The sequence below is a fragment of the Phyllobates terribilis genome, unplaced genomic scaffold, assembly GCF_046119375.1.
Source record: "Phyllobates terribilis strain yellow unplaced genomic scaffold, ASM4611937v1 Scaffold_3__8_contigs__length_932513732, whole genome shotgun sequence".
Lineage (NCBI taxonomy): Eukaryota > Metazoa > Chordata > Amphibia > Anura > Dendrobatidae > Phyllobates > Phyllobates terribilis.
Window position 1 is genome coordinate 846,747,727 of NW_027362763.1, and position 7,809 is coordinate 846,755,535.

A 7,809-nucleotide genomic window follows, 5' to 3' on the forward strand; every position below is an offset into this window, starting at 1 on the left:
GGCAGAATGTAAAAAACTGGTGTAACAGGATCAGTGCTCAACAAATATTCAGAGAGTTTTTTTTTTTATCAATTACTGCCAAATCTCTATATTTAGCGTCAATATTAAATATCTTTATTTAAATATCCGATAGAGGGTTATGTCTTAGTAGCAGATATGCAGCACTATCTGAGAGATGACCTGTACATGATATCAGGGTCGGACTGGCCCTCTGGCAATTCTGGCAAATGCCAGATGGGCTGGTGCCAGCTGTGGGCCTCTCCTTCACTCCAGGGACGCACATGCAAACCTTCCCCCTGACACCCCATTTCTTCTACTTTCTGTGCTGCACAGGGATTAACTCCAGTGGTGACCTGACCTCTGCTTCTTCCTATCTGCATTCAGTACATGAAGGAAGAAGGAGGGCATGACGCCGATGCAGCCAGTCAGCTTAATGGGGTTGTCCGGTCTAAAATGAAAACTCTCCCCTCTTTTGGACAAATACAGACATGCAGAGAAAGTGCTTTTTTTTTTATCTATTTCCTCTTTGATTATGTTCCGTTTGAAAATCCCCATTGCATGCTGGGATACTCAAAGGAGTAATCAACAGGAGGCAGAGGCTGTGGTCAATGCCGCAGCCTCTGTCGCCACCCCAAAACGAAGTGTCATCCATGGGCGGACATATCATTGATGTAACCTGTGGTGCCACACAGGGCCCCAAGAGGTCAGGGTGCTCATTTTCACCTCCAAAACAGGTGGAATTGTGCATTATGATGAGCTATTGGACTACAAAGGGCCCATATACTGTTTTTGCACAAGGGCCCTTTTCTGTTTGTGTCCGCCAATGGCATCATCTTCATCAGTGACGTCCTTTTCAGGTACTGGGCTAGTCCCTGCTCTACTGAGCAACTGAGCATGTATCAGTTGTCAATTCTGTTGTATACTCAGTAGGATCTTGTTACTGTGCAATATTCTTCTCAGTGTAAGGTGCCCCAGCGAGGTAGTCGTGGGCGAGCTGTATCCCTCTCTCGCTCTGGCACCCTACAGACAATTTGTGTCCTCCCTCTGATGTGTGGCTGTGTATGTGGGGCTCTCCACTTACTTCAAACCATCCGATCGCAGCTGTCTCAAGGGATTTCTCTTCTGGGACCAGGGCAACAATAAATTCAGAGGACACGAGGTTCTTAACCATAACTTGGACTTTACTTGGGGAAGAGGAGTATGTACAATATTTACAGGCAGATATAATGGATAAGGCCCGACAGGTTATTATCTCCCTCACAGGCACTGGTAACATCTTCAGCCCTGGTTCCCTCTTTAAGTGAAGCAACTCTGTGACTCTAATCTCTAGCCCAAGAGACTCTTCTGCAATACCAACAGTGTTCCGGATCCAATATCTCCCCCACGTCTTAGCCTGGAGTCCTATTTATCTTCCTCTGCTTGCTGCAGACTAGAAGTGCCCCGGGTCCTCAATACCTCTGTTGAGTTTCTCCGGCCGGCTAACAGGACTCTTCCGTAGGGAGACTTTACACTGGTGATCCCACTGTCTGAGGGTATGGAGCTCCCGTCTACCCTAGCTGCCACCATATAGTCAGGCTGCCCGTACGGTTCACTGTCCTAACTCTTACTGACTCATCACTTCCTGCTCCTGGAAACTAAGTAGGGATTTTCCTAATGTGCCCACCCTCCGTGGGCTGCCATCACACAGCATTAACCCCATTACTGTCTGTAACACTGCTAGCAGACTCAACCTGACATCTGCATCCAGGACAGTGGCATCTTGTGGCTGGTTACAGGTACTGCAGCCCACAAGGAATTATGCCAGGAACAAGCTCTATAACACTCAAGGCTTGATCAGGGCACTAAGTTCCCCCTCTACTCTACTGACTGGACCACTGAAGCTAACCCCTTAGCTTGGCCTACCAACAGTTCAGAGAGGTCTAACTACAGGAACACTTTCTTTAACTACTTCAGTGCCAAAGGAAGGCTGCGTCCTTCCCCACTATTACATCAGTGCACATTGATAGTGCACAACCTCTGCGGCTCTAATGAGAAGTGATGAGCGGGAAAAAGAGCACCCTGTTAGGGCACATTTTAAGGAGCGCAGAGACCAGCCCTGGCCCCGACAGTGAAGTCTCTTTCGTCGGTGGGCCTGGTCCCTGCTTACTGCATTCTTTCCCTGACTGACAGCCAGCTGTGCATCAGTGCACAGCCGGCTGTCAGTCAAAGTGCAGGGGCATGTTTACAGCTGCCGATCTCACTGCTGTGAGTGGTGAATGTAATTGCTCCGGACACGCCTGCATGACTGAAAGCCGCTGGTTCCTCGGAGAAATAAAATGTATTTTGTCCCGGGTGCCGCACTTTCAGTAGAGCGGCTGGGCACCTTCAAAATTCTATTAACCTGCAGATTAACCCTACATCTGCTGATAAATAGAGTTATTTGACCTGACAGGTTCCCTTTAAATTTCACACAGTGTTATTCTGGCTTCACAGCAGTTTGTATTCTGTAAATGTGATATATATCTGGAGTGGCCCACAAAAATTGATTAACATATATCACATTCACTTCATAGGAAGTGGGCCTGTGTGCTTGCAAATGCCAGGGCTGAATTTAAGTTCCAGTCTGATACAGTATAATATTAAAAATATTACAAATGTGAAAACCGTGACCCTATTGGTTACTTTAGCTGTGGTTGGTTTATGTCACTTGTGTCATTAGTTAGTTCGTTTTAACTATGAATTTTTTTAACATGAAGAACAAGGTGCACCGTGTTTTTTTATGTCACGTGTTGAGAAAAGTGGCACAAATCACCCATTAAAAATAGATTAGTAATTTCATGCATCTTTCAATACTATTTATAAATCACCCCTATTATATCAGTCCAAAAATGAGTGTGAACTTGTGCTAATTGTGCAGTATCGCTAGTCATCTTTGCTCAGTCCTGTTTTCCAGCACAGGGTTATTGTCACACAGACTCCACATCTGACTTCATGGCTCGGTCATAGGTGTTGGATCCTGATTCCAAAGAAAATCACAGCAACCCAAGATTGTGAAAGAAACGCACAAAACACTTGTATTGGATGTTAAATAGACCGAGTTTTATTACAGATCACATTACTATTATTTCATTCAGTGTCTGAAATTTAGAATCAGCCAATTACTATGAAAAAGACACTGAAAATGGCAGCAAACCTCTGACTCACAAAGAATCATCCTTCAGCACTCAGGAGAGGAAAAACCCCTTTGGAGGAAACCTCTAGGGAACCATGGCTGGAGGATTGCCCTTCCCTTGGGCTTAGAAGGTTAATGCCAACATGTAACAGCAAATTGTATCAGAATTTGTACGTTGTATCATATTTACAGTGAGACATAATATACATCCACTATAGATATGATAGCAGTGACATCACATAGTCACACAGGTTACACATTGCATCAGCAGAAAACAGACAGTAATGGAGAAGCTCAAAGCAGGTGCCCTGTGCGAGCGACATATGGAGAAGCCTAATGCGACCTCTCCAGGCCGTACACATAAAGGTGAAGGCGGCTACTACTGGACGTGAGGAAGATCTGGCTGCAACCTTTGTCACCCCATTGATCTCTAGGGTTAGGTTGATCTGGCTGGCTAGGCGGTATGGCTGGTCTGGCTGGCTGGGCGATATGGCTGATCTGGCTGACTAGGCGGTATGGCTGATCTGGCTGGCTAGGTGGGATGGCTGATCTGGCTGGCTAGGCGGTATGGCTGATCTGGCTGGCTAGGCGGGATGGCTGATCTGGCTGGCTAGGCCGATGTCCCCTTCCTCCCTTGTATATTGTGGAGTGATGAAGCTCCAGGTCTCCAGACACATCAAGTATGGCGCCTCCTACGGCCGTCTGCCCTTTAGTTTCCAGAATCTTCTTCTATATCATAGATGTATGTGTTTATGACATCAGCAAAGTTGCCGTAGTTGCCACAGGTGTTTATTACTGATGCTTCATTGGCTAGAAAGTCCCTCTCAGTGTTCCATAGTTTTAACCCTTTAATGACTGGCATTGTGTTTTTCTACAGAAACCTGTAAAATAAACTTGTCCCTAGACATTATCATTATGAAATTTACAAGATGCCCCAACAAACATCTAATTAGTGAGCGCATCTACAGATTTGAGGTGTAACATGCACATTAGCGCATACAAGTCTTATAAAGAGCATAAAGGTATTATATAAATATATAGGTGGGTGTCTTGGCCAACGAAAAGTACTGAGAGGTCTCATGTACCAGCTCCACATTCTCTTTGGAAATTGTCTATATGGTCAGAGAAGTTGATGTGTGAGATCATTTGGTGAATGCTTGGACATTTGTAGCTCAATTATTTCATATAACTCTTCAAATCTTGTAGTTTCAGTGGCTAAGGCCGTGTTCACAACTGTGTTGCATGCAGCACTATTTGTACCCAACAAAGAGATCGTCATATTGTCAGTTGTCAATGTTTGTCTCCTAAAATGTATATACATTAGGTCACAACAATTACAAATACTGAATAAAGTCCAAAACCAAACTAGATCAGAGGTGGACATTTAAATTTTCCAAGGAGCCACATGAGAGACTGTGACTGTTATGGATGTCTGAACCAATAGGCTGAACATAATTCTGCTCAATACTAATATTAACATATTGTTTATATTGTTATGTTATATTTATATTAATCTTATCACTTAATATTGAGCAGAATTAAGAATGCTGACATCCACTACATATAGTATGAGCTCACACACAGCCCCCTATATACAGTATAAGCCCCCAAATAGTCCCCTATATACAGTATGAGCTCCCACACAGTCCCCTTATATACAGTATGAGCCCTCTCAGCCTCCCTGTTTACAATATGAGCCCCCACACAGTCATCTATACAGTATGGGCTCACACATAGCCCCTTTATATATGGTACAAGACCTCACACAGTCTCCCTGTGTACACTATGAGCCCACACACACAGCTCCCCATATACAGTATGAGCCTCCACATTGCTCCCTATTTACAATATGAGCCTCCAGATAGCCACTTTATGTGCAATATGAACCCACAAAGATATATACAGTATGAGCCCCCATGTATCCTCTCTGAATAGAGTATGAGCCCTCATATAGTCCTCCTACGTTCAGACAAACATCACAGCAGACGCAGTGTAGTGACGTCATCGCGTCTGCTGTCCCAGTGTCCTGGCTCGGTTTGGTGATTCGATCCGGTGAGCTGTTGTATCATGGACATTTTTCCTGTCTGCTGAGCTTTTGCCTTTTTTTCCCTGTCCAAATACTGATGGTTCCAATTGTCTTTGTTCTCCCTTCTTGGTTTACTCCTCTCCAGGTGCTTTTCATCTTCCTGTTTTGGTCTGACCTATCACATTCTGGGTTGGGTTTTATATGTTCACTGCACTTCCTTGCTAGCTATACCTATAGGTGGACTTGGGTTTAAGAGTTCCAGCCCTTCAGCTAAGGAGTTTTCCTTGAATGGTAAGCACCAGCTGAATTCCTGCAGTTTGTCTGTTTGTTTTCCTGCCCAATTCCTCTGCCTTTCTCCTCTAGGTTTCTGGGAGGTTATACTTATTCAATTTACTTTTGCCTCTCCTTCGCTTTCCCTCTCTACTCTAAATGAACATGTTTTAATTTTTTCATCCTGGGTTTTTGATTGTTACTGCACACTTTCCTCTCCTCTTGATGGCAGTGTGTTGCAGCCTCCCCTCTGGTTCTTCAGGAGGTACGAGAAACCCCTTGATTGCCTTTTAGGAAACCAGGTCTGAGGTGCTGTTTTTGAGTTGTCCGGCTAGGGTCTTTCTAGTCTTTAGAGGGACCAGTTGGGTGTGGGCACAGCGTCTCCCTATAGTAGGTGTTCCCTTTTTTCCATTACCCTTGAGTGAGTGTGTGTTACGTTCATAACACCCAGTTGCACACACTGAATAGTGGAAGAAGGAGCCGGCACATACCTTCTCCACCATTATACTTATGGCTGTTGGCATCCTGAAGGTGCAGATAGCGGTGACTTCTGGACATTTGGGAGGTAGAGGTTGGCCGCATGGTGCGGCCTATGGCTCAATGTTTTCAACTCTTCAGTTGTCTCGGTCCGCGAGCCAGACTGGAACAGCCAGAGGGCCGAATGTGGCCTGTGGGCTGCACTTTGCCCAGGTCTGATCTAGACGATTATATACCACAGTTTATTTCACACAGGTTAATAACCATCAGTGCAATGTACCAGATAATGAGGGCGGTGGAAATTGGTTACCATGATATTGATATATAATGCATACAATGTTGTAAGAAATTAAACAATATCTTCAAAACAGAAAACATATTCAAAAATATAAATGTAATTAGGCCTTAATTAAAGGGGCCTACTCAAAATATCCACATGGACACTCCTACATGGAATGAATACTAGATACATGGAGTACCTGTCCACTAAAACTTCAAAAAGCTTTATTCAAAAATTCACAATACAGCAAGGCATACATATATATATATATATATATATATATATATATAACTCAAGAATCGTGTCATTACAAAGTCAATTAGAACAGAGACTCAGGTACTAAAGCATGTGTATCACACACACATTGCTGGGGCACATACACATAATTATGTAAAGTGCAAATGAATATATAATTCTCATAATCAATTGTGTGATAGGATGCAAAAAGATCATTGTGTTGCTACCGGCTATGCAAATAGTAAGTTTATACTTTGATTATGTATTCCCTGTAATTACTGGAGTAGTAGCACAAATAAAAATCCCGAATCCATACACACTAACATAAAATACTCTTACCCATTGTTACCCCATGTGTGGTACCACGTTGACAGCCCAACGCGCGTTTCGTTTTGGCTTCCTCAGGGGGCAATAGTCTATTGTGTGTCCACGCTCACCTTTATAAAGTCCCCACCACAGGGTATTAGAAAGGGTGCATATATACTGTGTATGCGTTGGAAATTACATCAATTCCAGCAGCTACTCTGCATTTTTTATTTTTACAAGGGAATGCAAAACTTGTACCCACATATTACCATCAAATAGAGTCTGCATACCAAACACAAATCAGGACTACAAAATCATGGATGTCTTTTCATGTACATCCTCAAATGTGGTGTACATGATACAATGTACAAGATGCCATGAAAGAGTTTATATTGGAGAAACTATGCAAAAACTGCAAACGAGAATGAATTTACACAGACACACAAGACAAGAATGAACTGGACACACCTGTGGGAAAACATTTCTCTGGCCCGGGACACTGTATGACAGATCTAAAAGTCTTAATACTGAAAGGTCATTTCAAGGACAACAGAGAGAGAAAAATCTGGGAATTCAAATTAATAATAATGTTCAATTCCTTGACAACAGGACTCAATCTAACACCTGGATTTATGATTCACTACATGGACACAATTCACACTTCCACCAGATGGACTGCAGATAATTAAACATTCCCAGGGCCTCTCCATTTGCAACAAAAAAAACTTATTTGATCTCCTTGATTTATCAGTAGGAGGCATCACCCCTTACACCTCATGAACAAATGTCTTGCTGTAACATCTCTTAAATGTTGCGCCTTTGTAATATTGCCTGAAGAAGGGGCCTCTGTGCTCTGAAAGCTTGCATAGGTATTTTTTTTCTGGTTAGCCAATAAAGGTATCATGCCGAGAATACTTTTGTCATTTTTGGGCATAAAAGTATTTACATCAATTTTTCTGGCTAACATGGTACCACAATATAACTTTGTATTGTACTTCACGACTACGAAATACAGACATTTTTGTCCCTGGTGACAACAGTTTCCATCCTTGCAGCCTTGAT